The sequence below is a fragment of the Pongo pygmaeus genome, chromosome 12 (assembly GCF_028885625.2).
Source record: "Pongo pygmaeus isolate AG05252 chromosome 12, NHGRI_mPonPyg2-v2.0_pri, whole genome shotgun sequence".
Lineage (NCBI taxonomy): Eukaryota > Metazoa > Chordata > Mammalia > Primates > Hominidae > Pongo > Pongo pygmaeus.
The window spans coordinates 3,971,138-3,992,571 of NC_072385.2; positions in this window are offsets into that span (position 1 = coordinate 3,971,138).

The window sequence follows — 21,434 nt, forward strand, 5'->3', positions numbered from 1 at the left end:
TAGAATGTGAAATGGAATGGAATGCTATGTGCAATGGAATGTGGAATGGAATGGAATGAAATGTGGAATGGAATGTGGAAAGGAATGTGGAATGGAGCGTAATATAATGTGGTATGTAATGGAACAGAATATGGAATGGAATGGAATCGAATGTGGAAGAGAATATGAAATGGAATGTGGAAAGTAATTGAAAGGAAAGTGGAATAGAATGGAATGGAATGTGGAATAAAATGAAATGGAATGGAATGTGGAATAGAATGGAATGGAATTCAATGGAATGTGGAATCTAAAGGAATGGAATGTGGAATGCAATGTAATGGAATGGAATGTGAAATTGAATGGAATGTAATGTGGAATGGAATGGAATGGAATGTGGACAGGAATGGAAAGGAATGTGGACTGGAATGGAATGGAATGGAATGGAATGTGAAACGAAATGGAACGTGGAATGGAATGCAATTTTGATTGCAATGGAATGGAATGTGTGATGTAATGGAAGGGAATGGAATGGAAAGTGGAATGGAATGTGAAATGGTATATGGAATGGAATGTGAAATTGAAAGTGGAATGGAATGAAATGGAACGTGGAATGGAATGGAATGGAATGTGGAACGGAATGAGGAAAGGAATGGAATAGAATACGGAATGGAATCTGCAATGGGATGTGGAGTGGAATGGAATGGAATGTGGAATAGAATGTGGAGTGGAAAGGAATGGAATGCGGAATGCAATGCAATGGAATGTGGAATGGAATGAGGAATGGAATGGAATGAGGAAAGGAATGTTGAGTGGAACGTTGAATGGAATGTGGAGTGGAATGGAATGTGGAATGGGATGTGGAGTGGAATGGAGTGGAATGTGGAATGGCATGCATGAAATGTGGAATGGAATGTGGAATGGAGTGGAATGGAATGCGGAATGGAATGCTGAGTGGAATGTGGAATGGAATGTGGATAGAAACGGAATGGAATGTGGAATGGAAGGTGGAGTGGAATGGAATGGAATGTGGAATGGAATGCTTTGGAATGTGGAGTGGAATGTGAAATTGAATGTAATGGAAAATGGAATGGAAAGGAATGTAATGTGGAATGTAACGTGGAATGGAATGTGGAATGGAAAGTGTAATGGAATGGAATAGAATGTGGATTGGAACGTGGAATGAAATGGAAAGGAACGTGTTGTGTAACATGGAATGGAACGTGGAAGGGAACGTGGAATGAAATGAAAATGGGAATGTAATGTATGGGAAATTTGAATGGAATGTGTAAAGGAATGTGGAATGGTATGTTGAAGGGAATGGAAAGGAATGTGTAATGGAATGTGGAATGGATTGTGGAATGAGATGTGGAATGGAAAGTGGAAGGGAACGTGGATTGGAATGGAACGGAAGGTGGAAAGGAATCGCTAATAGAATGTGGAATGGAATGTGGAATTGAATGTGGAATGGAATTTAATGGAATGTGGAATTTAATGTGGAATGGAATGGATTGGAATGTGGAATGGAATGTGGAATAGAATGTGGAATGGAATGTGGAATGGAATGGAATGGAATGTGGTATGGGATGGATTGGATTGTGTAAAGGAACGTGGAATGGAATATGAAATTGAATGTGGAAGGGAACGTGGAATGGATCCTGGAATGGAATGTAGAATAGAACGTGGAATCGAACGTGTGATGGAATGGAATGGAATGTGGAACGGAAAGTGCAATGGAATGGAATGGAATGTAGAATGGAATGTGTAATAGAATAGGCAATAGAATGGAATGGAATGTGGAATTGAATGTGGATTGGAATGTAATGGAAAGTGGAATGGAATGGAATGGATTGTGGAATAGAAAGTAGGCTGGAATTCAATGGGATGTGGAATGGAATGTGGACTGGAATGGAATGGAATGTGGAATGGAATGCTATGGAATTTGGAATGGAATTGAATGGAATGGAATGGAATGTGGAATGGAATGGAATGGAATGTGGAATGGAATGTGGAAAGGAATGCAACGGAATGTGGAAAGGAATGTTTAATGGAATGGAATTGAATATTGAATGGAATGGAATTAATTGGTATGGAATGTGGAATGGAATGGAATGTAATGTGGGAAGGAATATGGAATGGCTTGCAATGGAACGTGGAATGGAACATGGAATTGAACGTGGAATGGAAAATGGAATGGAACGAAGAAAGGAACATGGAATAATATGTGGAATGGAATTGAATGGAATGTGGAATTTAAGGGAATGGAATGGAATGGAATGTAGAATGGAATGTAATGGATTGTGGAATGGAAAAAATGGAATATTGAATTGAATGGAAACGCATGGAAACTGGAATGGAATGGAATGGAATGGAATCTTAAATGGAATGTATTGGAAAGTGAAATAGAATGGAATGGAATGTGAAATGGTATTGAATGGAAGGTGGAATGGAATGGAATGGAATGGAATGTGGATTAGAATGGAAAAGAATGTGGAAATAAATGGAATGGAATGGAATGAAATGTGGAATTGAATGGAATTGAATGTGGAATGGAATGCAACAGAATGTGGAATGTCATGGAACGGAAGGTGGAATGGAATATTCAATGGAATGGAATAGAAGGTGTAACGAAATGCGGAATGGAATGTGGAATGGTATGGAATGAAATGTGGAATGGAATGTGGAATGGAATGGAATGGAAATTGGAATGGAAAGTGGAATGGAATGGAATGCAATGCAATGTGGAATGGAAAGGAATGTAATGTGGAATGGAATGTGGAATGGAATGTGGAATGGAATGCAATGGAAAGGAATGTGGAATGGAATGGGGAATGGAATGGAATGCAATCTGGAATGGAATACATCGAAATTGAAATGGAATGTGGAATGTTATGGAAAGGAATGTGGTATGAAATGTTCACTGGAATGGAATGGAAGGTTGAACGGAATGGAATGTGTAATGGAAAGTGGAATGGAATGGAAAGGAATGTGTAATGGAATGGAATGGAATGGAAAGAAATGTGTAATGGAACGGAAGGGATTGTGGAATGGAATGAGGAATGGAATGTGCAACGGAATCTGGAATGGAACAGAATCCAATGTGTAATGGAATGTTGAATGGAATGGAATGGAATGGAATGTGGAATGGAATGGAATGGAATGATGTGCAATGGAAGAGAATGGAATGTGGAATGAAATGGAATGGAAAGGAAAGGAATGGAATGTGGAATGGAATATGGAATGGAATGTGAAATGGAATTTAAAGGGATGTGGAATGCAATGTGGAATAGAATGTGGAATGGAATGGAAGGGAATGTGGAAAGTAATGGAATGGAATGTGGAATGGGATGTCGAATGGAAAGGAATGGAATGTGGAATGGGTTGTCGAATGGAATGGGATGGAATGTGGAATGGAATGTGGAATGGAATGTAATGGAATGTGGATTGAAATGTGGAATGGAATGTGTAATGGAATGTAGAATGGAATGTAGAATGGAATGTGTAATGGAATGTAGAATGGAACGCAATGGAATGTGGAATGGAATGCGGAATGGAATATGGGATGGAAAGCAATGGAAAGTGTAATGGAATGTGGAAAGGAATGTGGAATGGAATGTGGAATGGAATGTAAAGGGACGTGGAATGGAACATGGAAAAGAATGGAATGGAAAGTGGAATGGAATGGAATGGAATGTGGAATGGAATGGAAAGGAATGTGGAATGGAATGTGGAATAGAATGTTGAATGGAAAGTGGAATTGAATGGAATGGAATGTGGAATGGAATTGAATGGAATTTGGTAAGGAATGTGGAATGGAAAGCAATGGAATGTGGAATGGAAAGGAATGGAATACGGAATGGAATGTGGAATGGAATATGGAATGGAACGGAATGGTATGTGGAATGGAATGTGGAACGGATTGTGGAATGGAACGTGGAATGGAACGGAATGGAATGTGGAATGGAATGTGGAATCGAAAGTGGAATGGAATGGAATGGACAGAGGAATGGAATGTGTGATTTAATGGAATGGACCGTGGAATGGAATGTGTAATGTAATGTGGAAAGGAATGAAATGGAATGTGGCACGCAAAGTTGAATGGAATGTCGAATGGAATCGAATGGAATGTGGAATGGAATGTCAAATTGAATGTGGAATGGAATGTGGAATGGATTCTGGAATGTATCGTGGAAAGGAAAGTAGAATAGAATGGAATTGAATCTGTAATAGAATGAGGAATGAAATGGAATGGAATGTGGAATGGACTTTAATGGAATGTGGAATGGAGTGGAATGGAATGCGGAATGGAATGCTGAGTGGAATGTGGAATGGAATGTGGATAGAAACGGAATGGAATGTGGAATGGAAGGTGGAGTGGAATGGAATGGAATGTGGAATGGAATGCTTTGGAATGTGGAGTGGAATGTGAAATTGAATGTAATGGAAAATGGAATGGAAAGGAATGTAATGTGGAATGTAACGTGGAATGGAATGTGGAATGGAAAGTGTAATGGAATGGAATAGAATGTGGATTGGAACGTGGAATGAAATGGAAAGGAACGTGTTGTGGAACATGGAATGGAACGTGGAAGGGAACGTGGAATGAAATGAAAATGGGAATGTAATGTATGGGAAATTTGAATGGAATGTGTAAAGGAATGTGGAATGGTATGTTGAAGGGAATGGAAAGGAATGTGTAATGGAATGTGGAATGGATTGTGGAATGAGATGTGGAATGGAAAGTGGAAGGGAACGTGGATTGGAATGGAACGGAAGGTGGAAAGGAATCGCTAATAGAATGTGGAATGGAATGTGGAATTGAATGTGGAATGGAATTTAATGGAATGTGGAATTTAATGTGGAATGGAATGGATTGGAATGTGGAATGGAATGTGGAATAGAATGTGGAATGGAATGTGGAATGGAATGGAATGGAATGTGGTATGGGATGGATTGGATTGTGTAAAGGAACGTGGAATGGAATATGAAATTGAATGTGGAAGGGAACGTGGAATGGATCCTGGAATGGAATGTAGAATAGAACGTGGAATCGAACGTGTGATGGAATGGAATGGAATGTGGAACGGAAAGTGCAATGGAATGGAATGGAATGTAGAATGGAATGTGTAATAGAATAGGCAATAGAATGGAATGGAATGTGGAATTGAATGTGGATTGGAATGTAATGGAAAGTGGAATGGAATGGAATGGATTGTGGAATAGAAAGTAGGCTGGAATTCAATGGGATGTGGAATGGAATGTGGACTGGAATGGAATGGAATGTGGAATGGAATGCTATGGAATTTGGAATGGAATTGAATGGAATGGAATGGAATGTGGAATGGAATGGAATGGAATGTGGAATGGAATGTGGAAAGGAATGCAACGGAATGTGGAAAGGAATGTTTAATGGAATGGAATTGAATATTGAATGGAATGGAATTAATTGGTATGGAATGTGGAATGGAATGGAATGTAATGTGGGAAGGAATATGGAATGGCTTGCAATGGAACGTGGAATGGAACATGGAATTGAACGTGGAATGGAAAATGGAATGGAACGAAGAAAGGAACATGGAATAATATGTGGAATGGAATTGAATGGAATGTGGAATTTAAGGGAATGGAATGGAATGGAATGTAGAATGGAATGTAATGGATTGTGGAATGGAAAAAATGGAATATTGAATTGAATGGAAACGCATGGAAACTGGAATGGAATGGAATGGAATGGAATCTTAAATGGAATGTATTGGAAAGTGAAATAGAATGGAATGGAATGTGAAATGGTATTGAATGGAAGGTGGAATGGAATGGAATGGAATGGAATGTGGATTAGAATGGAAAAGAATGTGGAAATAAATGGAATGGAATGGAATGAAATGTGGAATTGAATGGAATTGAATGTGGAATGGAATGCAACAGAATGTGGAATGTCATGGAACGGAAGGTGGAATGGAATATTCAATGGAATGGAATAGAAGGTGTAACGAAATGCGGAATGGAATGTGGAATGGTATGGAATGAAATGTGGAATGGAATGTGGAATGGAATGGAATGGAAATTGGAATGGAAAGTGGAATGGAATGGAATGCAATGCAATGTGGAATGGAAAGGAATGTAATGTGGAATGGAATGTGGAATGGAATGTGGAATGGAATGCAATGGAAAGGAATGTGGAATGGAATGGGGAATGGAATGGAATGCAATCTGGAATGGAATACATCGAAATTGAAATGGAATGTGGAATGTTATGGAAAGGAATGTGGTATGAAATGTTCACTGGAATGGAATGGAAGGTTGAACGGAATGGAATGTGTAATGGAAAGTGGAATGGAATGGAAAGGAATGTGTAATGGAATGGAATGGAATGGAAAGAAATGTGTAATGGAACGGAAGGGATTGTGGAATGGAATGAGGAATGGAATGTGCAACGGAATCTGGAATGGAACAGAATCCAATGTGTAATGGAATGTTGAATGGAATGGAATGGAATGGAATGTGGAATGGAATGGAATGGAATGATGTGCAATGGAAGAGAATGGAATGTGGAATGAAATGGAATGGAAAGGAAAGGAATGGAATGTGGAATGGAATATGGAATGGAATGTGAAATGGAATTTAAAGGGATGTGGAATGCAATGTGGAATAGAATGTGGAATGGAATGGAAGGGAATGTGGAAAGTAATGGAATGGAATGTGGAATGGGATGTCGAATGGAAAGGAATGGAATGTGGAATGGGTTGTCGAATGGAATGGGATGGAATGTGGAATGGAATGTGGAATGGAATGTAATGGAATGTGGATTGAAATGTGGAATGGAATGTGTAATGGAATGTAGAATGGAATGTAGAATGGAATGTGTAATGGAATGTAGAATGGAACGCAATGGAATGTGGAATGGAATGCGGAATGGAATATGGGATGGAAAGCAATGGAAAGTGTAATGGAATGTGGAAAGGAATGTGGAATGGAATGTGGAATGGAATGTAAAGGGACGTGGAATGGAACATGGAAAAGAATGGAATGGAAAGTGGAATGGAATGGAATGGAATGTGGAATGGAATGGAAAGGAATGTGGAATGGAATGTGGAATAGAATGTTGAATGGAAAGTGGAATTGAATGGAATGGAATGTGGAATGGAATTGAATGGAATTTGGTAAGGAATGTGGAATGGAAAGCAATGGAATGTGGAATGGAAAGGAATGGAATACGGAATGGAATGTGGAATGGAATATGGAATGGAACGGAATGGTATGTGGAATGGAATGTGGAACGGATTGTGGAATGGAACGTGGAATGGAACGGAATGGAATGTGGAATGGAATGTGGAATCGAAAGTGGAATGGAATGGAATGGACAGAGGAATGGAATGTGTGATTTAATGGAATGGACCGTGGAATGGAATGTGTAATGTAATGTGGAAAGGAATGAAATGGAATGTGGCACGCAAAGTTGAATGGAATGTCGAATGGAATCGAATGGAATGTGGAATGGAATGTCAAATTGAATGTGGAATGGAATGTGGAATGGATTCTGGAATGTATCGTGGAAAGGAAAGTAGAATAGAATGGAATTGAATCTGTAATAGAATGAGGAATGAAATGGAATGGAATGTGGAATGGACTTTAATGGAATGTGGAATGGAGTGGAATGGAATGCGGAATGGAATGCTGAGTGGAATGTGGAATGGAATGTGGATAGAAACGGAATGGAATGTGGAATGGAAGGTGGAGTGGAATGGAATGGAATGTGGAATGGAATGCTTTGGAATGTGGAGTGGAATGTGAAATTGAATGTAATGGAAAATGGAATGGAAAGGAATGTAATGTGGAATGTAACGTGGAATGGAATGTGGAATGGAAAGTGTAATGGAATGGAATAGAATGTGGATTGGAACGTGGAATGAAATGGAAAGGAACGTGTTGTGGAACATGGAATGGAACGTGGAAGGGAACGTGGAATGAAATGAAAATGGGAATGTAATGTATGGGAAATTTGAATGGAATGTGTAAAGGAATGTGGAATGGTATGTTGAAGGGAATGGAAAGGAATGTGTAATGGAATGTGGAATGGATTGTGGAATGAGATGTGGAATGGAAAGTGGAAGGGAACGTGGATTGGAATGGAACGGAAGGTGGAAAGGAATCGCTAATAGAATGTGGAATGGAATGTGGAATTGAATGTGGAATGGAATTTAATGGAATGTGGAATTTAATGTGGAATGGAATGGATTGGAATGTGGAATGGAATGTGGAATAGAATGTGGAATGGAATGTGGAATGGAATGGAATGGAATGTGGTATGGGATGGATTGGATTGTGTAAAGGAACGTGGAATGGAATATGAAATTGAATGTGGAAGGGAACGTGGAATGGATCCTGGAATGGAATGTAGAATAGAACGTGGAATCGAACGTGTGATGGAATGGAATGGAATGTGGAACGGAAAGTGCAATGGAATGGAATGGAATGTAGAATGGAATGTGTAATAGAATAGGCAATAGAATGGAATGGAATGTGGAATTGAATGTGGATTGGAATGTAATGGAAAGTGGAATGGAATGGAATGGATTGTGGAATAGAAAGTAGGCTGGAATTCAATGGGATGTGGAATGGAATGTGGACTGGAATGGAATGGAATGTGGAATGGAATGCTATGGAATTTGGAATGGAATTGAATGGAATGGAATGGAATGTGGAATGGAATGGAATGGAATGTGGAATGGAATGTGGAAAGGAATGCAACGGAATGTGGAAAGGAATGTTTAATGGAATGGAATTGAATATTGAATGGAATGGAATTAATTGGTATGGAATGTGGAATGGAATGGAATGTAATGTGGGAAGGAATATGGAATGGCTTGCAATGGAACGTGGAATGGAACATGGAATTGAACGTGGAATGGAAAATGGAATGGAACGAAGAAAGGAACATGGAATAATATGTGGAATGGAATTGAATGGAATGTGGAATTTAAGGGAATGGAATGGAATGGAATGTAGAATGGAATGTAATGGATTGTGGAATGGAAAAAATGGAATATTGAATTGAATGGAAACGCATGGAAACTGGAATGGAATGGAATGGAATGGAATCTTAAATGGAATGTATTGGAAAGTGAAATAGAATGGAATGGAATGTGAAATGGTATTGAATGGAAGGTGGAATGGAATGGAATGGAATGGAATGTGGATTAGAATGGAAAAGAATGTGGAAATAAATGGAATGGAATGGAATGAAATGTGGAATTGAATGGAATTGAATGTGGAATGGAATGCAACAGAATGTGGAATGTCATGGAACGGAAGGTGGAATGGAATATTCAATGGAATGGAATAGAAGGTGTAACGAAATGCGGAATGGAATGTGGAATGGTATGGAATGAAATGTGGAATGGAATGTGGAATGGAATGGAATGGAAATTGGAATGGAAAGTGGAATGGAATGGAATGCAATGCAATGTGGAATGGAAAGGAATGTAATGTGGAATGGAATGTGGAATGGAATGTGGAATGGAATGCAATGGAAAGGAATGTGGAATGAAATGGGGAATGGAATGGAATGCAATCTGGAATGGAATACATCGAAATTGAAATGGAATGTGGAATGTTATGGAAAGGAATGTGGTATGAAATGTTCACTGGAATGGAATGGAAGGTTGAACGGAATGGAATGTGTAATGGAAAGTGGAATGGAATGGAAAGGAATGTGTAATGGAATGGAATGGAATGGAAAGAAATGTGTAATGGAACGGAAGGGATTGTGGAATGGAATGAGGAATGGAATGTGCAACGGAATCTGGAATGGAACAGAATCCAATGTGTAATGGAATGTTGAATGGAATGGAATGGAATGGAATGTGGAATGGAATGGAATGGAATGATGTGCAATGGAAGAGAATGGAATGTGGAATGAAATGGAATGGAAAGGAAAGGAATGGAATGTGGAATGGAATATGGAATGGAATGTGAAATGGAATTTAAAGGGATGTGGAATGCAATGTGGAATAGAATGTGGAATGGAATGGAAGGGAATGTGGAAAGTAATGGAATGGAATGTGGAATGGGATGTCGAATGGAAAGGAATGGAATGTGGAATGGGTTGTCGAATGGAATGGGATGGAATGTGGAATGGAATGTGGAATGGAATGTAATGGAATGTGGATTGAAATGTGGAATGGAATGTGTAATGGAATGTAGAATGGAATGTAGAATGGAATGTGTAATGGAATGTAGAATGGAACGCAATGGAATGTGGAATGGAATGCGGAATGGAATATGGGATGGAAAGCAATGGAAAGTGTAATGGAATGTGGAAAGGAATGTGGAATGGAATGTGGAATGGAATGTAAAGGGACGTGGAATGGAACATGGAAAAGAATGGAATGGAAAGTGGAATGGAATGGAATGGAATGTGGAATGGAATGGAAAGGAATGTGGAATGGAATGTGGAATAGAATGTTGAATGGAAAGTGGAATTGAATGGAATGGAATGTGGAATGGAATTGAATGGAATTTGGTAAGGAATGTGGAATGGAAAGCAATGGAATGTGGAATGGAAAGGAATGGAATACGGAATGGAATGTGGAATGGAATATGGAATGGAACGGAATGGTATGTGGAATGGAATGTGGAACGGATTGTGGAATGGAACGTGGAATGGAACGGAATGGAATGTGGAATGGAATGTGGAATCGAAAGTGGAATGGAATGGAATGGACAGAGGAATGGAATGTGTGATTTAATGGAATGGACCGTGGAATGGAATGTGTAATGTAATGTGGAAAGGAATGAAATGGAATGTGGCACGCAAAGTTGAATGGAATGTCGAATGGAATCGAATGGAATGTGGAATGGAATGTCAAATTGAATGTGGAATGGAATGTGGAATGGATTCTGGAATGTATCGTGGAAAGGAAAGTAGAATAGAATGGAATTGAATCTGTAATAGAATGAGGAATGAAATGGAATGGAATGTGGAATGGACTTTAATGGATTGTGGAATGGAAAGTGGAATGGATTGTGGAATGGATTGTAGAATGAAATGTGCAATGCATCGTGGAATTGAATGGAATGGAATTTGCAACAGAATGTGGAATGAAATGGAAGGGAATGTGGAATGGAATGTGGAGTGGAATGGAATGGAATGTGGAATGGAATGGAATGGAATATGGAATGCAATACAGAATGCAACGGATTGTAATGTTGAATGGAATGTGGAATGGAATGTGGAATAGATAGTGGAATGGAATGGAATAGAATGTGGATTGGAACGGAATGTAATGTGAAATGCAAAGTGGAATTGAGAGTGGAATGGAACTTGGAATGTAATGGAAAGGAATGTGGAATGGAACGTGGAATGGAACGGAATCGCATGTGGAATTGAATGTGGAATTGACTGTGGAATGGAACGTGGAATGTAATGGAATGCAATGTAGAATGAAAAGTGGAATGGAATAGAATGAAATGGAATGGAATGTGGAATGGAATGCAATGGAATGGAATGTGGAATGGCATGGAATAGAATGTGGAAGGGATTGTGGAATGGAATGTGGAAAGTAACGTGGAATGGAATGGAATGAAATGTGAAATGAAATGTGGATTGGAATGGAATGGAATGTGGAATGCAATGGCCTGAATGTGGAATGGAATGTGGAATAGAAATTAATGGATAGTGGAATGGAACGTGGAATGGAATGGAACGGAACATGGAATGGAAAGTGGAATGGAATGTGGTCTGGAATGGAATGCAATGTGGAATGTAAAGTGGATTGGAATGGAATTGAATGTGGAATGGAAGTTGGAATGCAATGTGGAATGGAAAGGAATGGAATATGGAATGGAATGTGGAATGGAATGTGGAATGGAATGTGAAATGGAACGGAATGGAATGTGGAAAGGAATGTGGAATGCAATGGAATGCAATGTAGAATATCACGTGGAATGGAATGGAACGGAATATGGAATGGAATGGAATGGAACTGAATATGGAAAGAATGGAATGGAATGCGGAATGGAATGGAATGGAAGGGAATGTGAAATGGAATGTGGAAAGGAATGTGAAATGGAATGTGGAATGGAATGTGGAAAGAGATGAAATGGAACGTTGAATGGAGTGGAATGGAATGTAAAGTGGAATGGAATGTGGAACGGAATGTGGAATGGAACGTGGAATGTAACGCGGAATTGAGTGGAATCCAATGTGAAATGGAATGTGAAATGGAATGGAATGAATTGTGGAATGTAATGTGGAATGGAATGGAATGTGATGATGAATGCAATGTGGAATGGAATGGAAAGGAATGTGGGATGGAATGGAATGCAAAAGGATGTGGAATGGATTGTTGAATGGAATGGAATGGAATGTTGAATGAAATGTGGAATGGAATGGAATGGAATGTGGATTGGAATGTGGAGTGGAATAGAATGGAATGTGAATGACATGCAATTGAATGTGGAATGGAGTGTGGAATGGAATGGAATGGAATGTGGAATGGAAAGATGAGTGGAATGTGGAATGGAATGTGGAAAGGAACGGAATGAAATGTGAAATGTAATGTGGAGTGGAATAGAATGGAATGTAGAATGGAATGCATTGGAGTGAGGAATGGAATGAGAAATGGATTGGAATGGAATGTGCAATGGAATGGAATGGAATGAGGAATGGAATGCATTGGAGTGTGGAAAGGAATGTGGAATGGATTGGAATGGAAGGCGGAAAGGAAAGGAATGTAATGTGGAATGAAATGTGGAATAGAATGTGGAAAGGAAAGTGGAATGGAATGTGGAATGGAATGGAAAGGAACGTGGAGTGTAACGAGGAATGGAACGAGGAAGGGAACGTGCAATGAAATGAAAAGTGGAATGGAAAGTATGGGAATGTGGAGTGCAATGTGAAGTGGAATGTGGAATGGAATGTTGAATGGAATGGATAGGAATGTGGAATGGAATGAGGAATGGATTGTGGAATGCAATGTGGAATGGAATGCGGAAGGGAACATTGAATGGAATGGAATGGAATGTGGAATGGAATGGGGAATAGAATGTGGAATGAAATGTGGAATGGAATGGAATGGATTTTTGAATGGAATGGATTGCATTGTGGAAAGGAATGTGTAATAGAATGCAATGAAATGTGGAATGGAACAGAATGGAATGCAGAATGGAATGTGGAATGAAACGGAATACAATATGGAATGGAATGTGGAATAGAGTGTGGAATGGAATGCGGAATGGAACGGAATAGATTGTGGAATGTAATGTGGAACGGAGTGTGGAATGGAATGTGGAATGGAATGAAATGTAATGTGGAATTGAATGTGGAGTTGAATGTGGAATGGAATGGAATGGATAGTTCAATGGAATGGAATTGAATGGTATGGAATATAGAATGGAATGGAATGGAATGTGGAATCGAACGTGGAAAGGAAAGTGGAATGGAACGTGCAATGGAACGTGGAATGGAAGGTGGACTGGAATGGAATGGAAAGTGGAATGGAACAGAATCGATCATGGAATGGAATGTGGAATTGAATGGAATGTAAAGTGTAATGAAATATGGCAAGGAATGGAATGCAATGCAGAATGGAAGGTTGAATGGAACGTGGAATAGAAAGTGGAATATAATGTAGAGTGGAATGTGAAATGTAATTTAATGGAATGTGGAATCGAATGGAATGGAAGGTGGAATATAATGGAATTGAATGGAATGTGGTATAGAAAGGAATGGAATGTGGAATGCATTGCAATTGAATGGAATGTGAAATTGAATGAAATGGAATGTTGAAGGGAATGGAAAGGAATGTGGAATGGAATGGAATGGAATGGAATGTGGAATGGAGTGGAATGGAATGTGGAACGGAAAGCGGATTGGAGTGGAATGGAATGTGGAATGGTATGTGGAATGGAATGGAATGGAATGGAATGTGGAATGGATTTGAAAGTGGAATGGAATGTAATGTGGAGTGGAATTGAATGTGGAATGGAAAGGAATGGAATGTTGAATGGAATGGACTGGAATGTGGAAAGGAAAGGAAAGGAATGGAATAGAATGTGGAATTGAATGTAATGGAATGTGGAATGGAATGTTTAATGGAATGTGGAATGGTATGTGGAATGGAAAGTTTGGAATGTTTAATGGAATGTGGAATGTAATTTGTAATTGAATGTGGAAAGGAATGGAATACAATCGGGAAAGGAATGTGGAATGGAAAGCGGAAAGGTATGCGGAATGTAGTGGAATGGAATGTGGAATCGAGTGGAATGGAATGTTGAATGGAATGTGGAATGGAATGGACAGGAATGTGGATTGGATTTTTTAATGGAATGTGGCATGGAGTGGATTAGAATGTGGAATGGAATGTGCAATGGAATGGAATGAAAAGTGGAATGGAATGTGGAACGGAACGTGGAATGTAACTTGGATCGGAATGGAACAGAATGTGGAAGGGAATGTGGAATCGAATGGAATGGAATATTTAACGGAATGTGGAGAGGAATGGAATGGAATGTGGAGTGGAATGAAACGGAATCTGGAATGGAATGGGGAACGGAATTGAATGGATTCTGGAATGGAATGTTGAACGGCATGTGGAATGGAATTTGGAATGGAACGTGGAATGGAACATGGAAAGGAAAGTGGAATGGAAAGTTGAATGGAATGAGGAATTGAATAGAACGGAATGTGGAATGGAATGGAATGGAATGTGGAATGGAATGGAATGGTATGTTGAATGGAATGTTGAATGGAATGGAATGTGGAATTCAAGTTGGATTGGAATGGAATGGAATGGAATGGAATGTGAAATGGAATGGAATAGTATGTGTAATGCAATGTAATGAAATCTGGAATGGCAAGTGGAATGGAATGTAACGTAGTGGAATTTGGAATTGAAGTTGGAATGGAATATAATGGAATGTGGAATGGAATGTGGAATGGAATGGACTGGAATGTGGAAGGAAATGTGGAATGGAATATAATGGAAGGTGGAATAGAAGGTTTAAAGTAAAGGAATGTGGAATGGAATGTGGAATGGAATGTGGAATGGAATGGAATGGAATGTTGAATTGAATGTGGAGAGGAATGCAATGGAATCTGGAATGGAATGAAACGGATAGTGGAATGGAATGGGGAAAAGTATTGAATGGAATCTGGAATGGAATGTTGAATGGAATGGGGAATGTAATTTGGAATGGAAGGTGGAATGTAACATGGAATTTAAAGTGGAATGGAACGTTGAATGGAATGTGGAATAGAATAGAATGGAATGTGGAATGGAATGGAATGGAAAGGAATGGAATGTGGAATGGAATGTGGAATGGAATGTGGAATGGAATGTGGAATGGAATGGAATGGAATCGAATGTGGAATTCAAGCTGGATTGGAATGGAATGGAATGTGGAATGGAATAGAATGGAATGTGTAATGGAATGGAATGGAATGTGGATTGGCAAGTGGAGTGTAATGTAATGTAGTAAAATGTGGAATTGAAGTTGGAATGGAATATAAAGGAATGTGGAATGTAACGTGGAATGGAATGGACTAGAATGTGGAATGGATTGTGGAATGGAATGGAATGCAATGTGGAATGGAATTCAATGGAGTGGAATTTGGAATGGAAGTTGGAATTGAATGTGGAATAGAATGTGGAATGGAATGGAGTGGAATGTAGAATGGAAGGTGGAATGGAATTGAATGTAATGTGGAATGCAATGGAATGAAATGTGGAATGGTACGTGGAGGGGAACGTGGAACGGAACATGGAATGGAAAGTGGAATGGAAAGTTTAATAGAAGGTGGAATGGTATGGAATGGAACGTGGAATGGAACTTGGAATTGAAGGTGGAATAGAACGTGGAATAAAACGTGGAATAGAATGGAATGGAATGTGGAATGGAATGGAATTGAACGTGGAATGGAAAGCAATGGAATGTGTAATGGAAAGGAATGGAATGTGGATTGCAATGGAATGGTATGAATTGTGGAATGGATTGGAATGGAATGAAATGGAATGGAAAGGAATGGAATGTGCAATGAAATGGAATTGATATGGGGAATGGAATAGATTGTAATGTGGAATGGAATGAAATGGAACGTGGAATAGAATGGAATGGAATCTGGAATGGAATGCAATGGAATAGAAAGGAATGGAATGGAATTTGGAATGCAACGTGTATTTGAATGGAATGGAACGTGGACTTGTAATTGGAATTGAAAGTGGAATGGAACGCGGTATGGAATGTGGAATGGAACGTGGAATGAAATGTGAAATGGAATGTGGAATGGAACGTAGAATGGAACCTGGAACGGAATGTGGAATGGAAGGTGGCATGGAACGTGTTATGGTATGTGGAAAGGAATGTGGAATGGAATGTGAAATGCAATGTGGAATGGAACGTAGAATGGAACCTGGAATGGAATGCGGAATGGATTGTGGATAGGAATGTAATAGAATGTGGAATGGAATGTAGACTGGAATTCAATGGGATCTGGAATGGAATGTGGACTGGAATGGAATGGAATGTGAAAGGGCAAGATATGTAATGTGGAACGGAATTGAATGGAATGGAATGGAATGTGGAATGAAACGCAGAGTGGAACACGGAATGCAATGTGGAACAGAATGGAATGGAATGGAATGTGGAATGGAAGGGAATGGAATGGAATGGAATGCGGAATTTAATGGAATGGAACATGAAATGGAATATGGAATAGAATGTGGAATGGAATGTGGAATGTAATTGAATGGACTGTGGAATGTAATGGAATGGAATGAAATGTGGAATGGAACGAAATGGAATGTGGAATGGAAAGAGGTGGAACGTGGAATAGAAAGGAATGGATTGTGGAATGAAATGGAATGGAATGTGGAATGGAATGGAAAGGAATGGAGTGGAATGTGGAATGGAATGCAGCAGAATGTAGAAAGGAATGGAATGGAAAGTGGAATGGAAAGGAATGGAAAGGAATGGAATGGAATGGAATGTGGAATGGATTGTGGAATGCAATGCGGAATGGAATGGAATGGAATGGGGAATGGAATATAGAATGGAATGGAGAATGGAATGTGGAATTTAATGGAACGGAATGGGGAAAGTAATTTCGAATTGAATGTAATGGAATGTGGAAAAGAATGTTGAGAGCAATGTGGAATGGAATTGAATGGAATTTGGAATGGAATGTGAAATGTAATGGAAGAGAATCCGGAATGGAATGGAATAGAATGAGGAAATGAACATGGAATGGAATAAAATGCGGAATGACATATAATTTAATTTAATGGAATGGAAAGGAATGGAATGCGGTATGGAATGTGCAATGGAATGGAATGGAATGTGAAATGGAATGTGGAATAGAATGGAATGGAATGTGGATTTGAATGGAGTGGAATGTGTAATATAATTTCTAATGGAATGGAATAGAATGTGTAATAGAAAGTGGAACGGAACGTGGACTAGAAGGTGGAATGCAATATGGAATGGAATGTGGAATGGAATGTGCAAAGAAATGGAATGGAATGAGGAAGGGAATGCGGAATGGAATTGAATGTGTAATAGAATGGAATGAATGGAATGTGGAATGGAATGGAATGTGGAATGGAATGGAATGGAATGGGGAAGGAAATGTAGAATGGAATGCAATGTGGACAAGAATGGAATGCAATGTTGAATGTAATGGAATGGAATGAGGAATGGAATGTGAAATGGAATGGAACGTGGAATGGAATATAATGGAATGTAATACAATGGAAACGAATAGAATGGAATGTGGAGTGGAATGTGGAAGGGAATGCAATGGAATGTGGAATGGAGTGTGGAATAGAATGGAGTTGAATGTGGAATGGAATGTGGAACTCAAAGGAGTGGAGTGTGTAAAGGAAAGTGAAATGGAATGGAATGGAATGTGTAATGGAAAGTGGAAAGGAACGTGGACTAGAACGTAGAATGCAATACGGAAAGGAATGTGGAATGGAATGTGGAATGGAATGGAATGGAATGTGGTAAGGGATAGAATGGAATGAGGAAGGGTATGTGGAGTGGAGTAGAATGTGGAATGGAATGGAATGGAAAGGAATGTGGAATGGAATAGAATGTGGAATGGAATGTGGAATTTCATGGAATGGAAGGTGGAATGGAATGGAATGTAATGTGGAATGGAATGGGTTGGAATGGAAAGTCGAATGGAACGGAACGTCAAATGGAATGGAATGGAAGGTGGAATGGAATGGAATGGAAAATGGAATGGAATGGAATGGAATGTGGAATGGAATGGAAAGGAGTGGAAAGTGGAATGGAATGAAGAATGGAATGTGGAATGGAATGGAATGTAACGGGAAAAGTAATTTGCAATGGAATGTGAAATCGAACGTGGAAAGGAATGTGGAAGGGAATAAAATGGAAAGAGTATTGTAATTCAAAGGAATTTAATGGTAAGTGTAATGGAACGTGGAATGGAATGCTGAATGGAATGGAATGGGTTATAGAATGGAATGTGGACTGGAATGGAATGGCATTTGAAATGGAATGGAATGGAATGTGGAATGGAATGTGGAATGGAATGTAATTGAATGGAATGTGGAATGGAATATGGAACGGAATGTGCTATGGAACGGAATGGAATGTGGAATGCAACGTGGAATGGAATTTGGAATGGAATGTTGAATGGAACATAAAATGGAATGGAATGGAATGTAGAAAGGTTTGGAATGTGTAAAGTAATGGAATTGAAAATGGAATGGAATGGAATGGAATGTGGAATGGAATGAGGAAGGGAATGGAATGCAATGCGCAATGGAATGCGAAATGCAATTTGGAATGTATTGTGGAATGGAATGTGAAATGGAACGTGAAATGGAATGGAACGTAATTTGGAATGGAACGTGGAATAGAGTGGTATAGAATGTGGAATGTAATGTATTGGAAGGGAAATTAATGTGGAATGGAATGCGGAATGGAATGTTCAGTGGAACGGAATGGAATGTGGAATGGAATGTGGAATGGAAAGTGGAATAGAATGGAATGGAATGGAATGTGGAATTAAATGGGATGGAATTGAATGGAATGCAGAATGGAATGTAATCGCCTGTGGGAATCAATGTGATATAATGGAATGTGAAATTGAATGGAATGGAATTTGGAATACACTGTAAAGGAATGTGGAATTGAATGGAATGGTATGTGTAATGGAATGGAAAGGAAAGTGGAAAGGAACGTGGAATGGAAAGTGGAACGGAATGTGCAATGGAATTGAATGGAATGTGGAGTGCAATGGAATGGAATGTGGAGTGCAATGGAATGGAATGGAATGTGGAATGCAATGGAATTCAATGTAGAATAGAATGGAATGCAATGAAATGTGGAATGAAACGTGGAATGGAAAGGAATGGAATGTGGAATGGAATGTGGAATGGAATATGGAATGGAATGTAGAATGAAATGCGATAAGGAAAGGAAGGGATCGTGGAATGGAATGTATGGATCGTGGAATGGAACGTAGAATGGAACAGGGACACGAACCTTGAATGAGCAAAGTAATGGAATGGAATGTGCAACGGAATGGAACGTGGAATGGAAAGGAATGGAATGTGGAATGGAATGGAACAGAATCTGGAATGAAATGTGGAACGGAATGGAATGGAAGGTGGAATGGAATGTGGAACGGAATGTGGAAAGGAATGTGGAATGTAGTGGGGCAAGGAATGTGGAATGAAACGGAATGGAAGGTGAAATGAAATGGAATGGAATGTGGAATGGATAGGAATGGAATGTGGAATGTAATGTGGAAGGGAATGTGGAATGGAACGTGGAATGTAATGCGGAAAGAATGTGGGATGGAACCGAATGGAATGTGAAATGATATGCAATGCAATGTGGAATGATATGTGGAATGGAATGGAATGGAATGTGGATTTGAATGTGGAAAGGAAAGTGGAATGGAATGGAATGGAATGTGGAATGGAATGTTGAAAGGAGTGTGGAATGGAATGTGGAACAGAATGTGGTATGGAATGTGGAATGGAATCTGAAAGGAACGTGGAATGGAACGGAATGGTATGCGAAATGGAATGGAAGGGAAGGTGGTATGGAATGTGGAAAAAAATGTGGAATGGAACGGAATATATTGTGGTATGTAATGGAATAGAATATGGAATGGAATGGAATTGAACGTGGAAGAGAACGTGAAATGGAATGTGGAAAGTAATTGAATGGAATGTGGAATGGAATGGAATGGAATGTGGAATAAAATGAAATGGAATGGAAAGTGGAATAGAATGGAATGGAATTGAATCGAATGTGTAATCTAATGCAATGGAATGTGGAATGCAATGTAATGGAATGGAATGTGAAATTGAATGGAATGTAATGTGGAATGGAACGGAATGGAATGTGGAAAGGATAGGAATGGAATGTGGAATGGAATGGAATGGAATGGAATGTGAAACATAATGGAACATGGAATGGAATGGTATGTTGATTGCAATGGAATGGAATGTGTAATGGAATGGAATGGAATAGAATGGAAAGTGAAATTTAATGTGGAATGGAATGTGAAATGGAATGTGGAATGGAATGTGAAATTAAAAGTGGAATGGAATGAAATGGAACGTCGAATGGAATGGAATGGAATGTAGACTTGAATGAGGAATGGAATGTAATGGAATATCGTTGGAATGTGGAACGGAATGTGGAATGGATAGTGGAATGAACTGAGGAATGAAATGTGTAATGGAACGTAGTGGAATGTGGAATGGAATGTGGAATGGAATGTGGAATGGAAAGTGGAATGGAAAGTGGAATGGAATGGAATGGAACCTGTAATGGAAAGTGGAATGGAATGGAATGGAACGTGTAATGGAATGTGGAATGGAATGCAACGTGGAATGGAATGTGAAATGGAATGGAATGGAATGTGGAATGGAATGTGCAATGGAATGTGGAGTGGAATGGAACGGAATGTGGAATGGAATGTGGAGGGGAATGGAATGAATGTGGAATGTCATACAATCGATTGTGGAATGGAATGAGAAATGGAATGGAATATGGAATGGAATGTTGAGTGGAATGTTGAATGGAATGTGGAAAGGAATGGAACGGAATGTGGAAAGGAATGTGGAGTGGAATTGAGTGGATTGTGGAATTGCATGCACTGAAATGTGGAATGGAATGTGTAATGGAATGGAATGGAATGTGGAATGGAATGGAATGGTATGTGGAATGGAATGTTGAGTGGAATGTGGAATGGAATGTGGATAGAAAAGGAATGGAATGCGGAATGGTATGTGGAGTGGAATGGAATGGAATGTGGAATACAATGCATTGGACTGTGGAATGGAATGTGGAATGGAATGGAATGGAAAGTGGAATGGAAAGGAATGTAATGTGGAATGTAATGAGGAATATAAAGTGTAATGGAATGGAATGGAATGTGCAATGGAACGTGGAATGGAATGGAATGG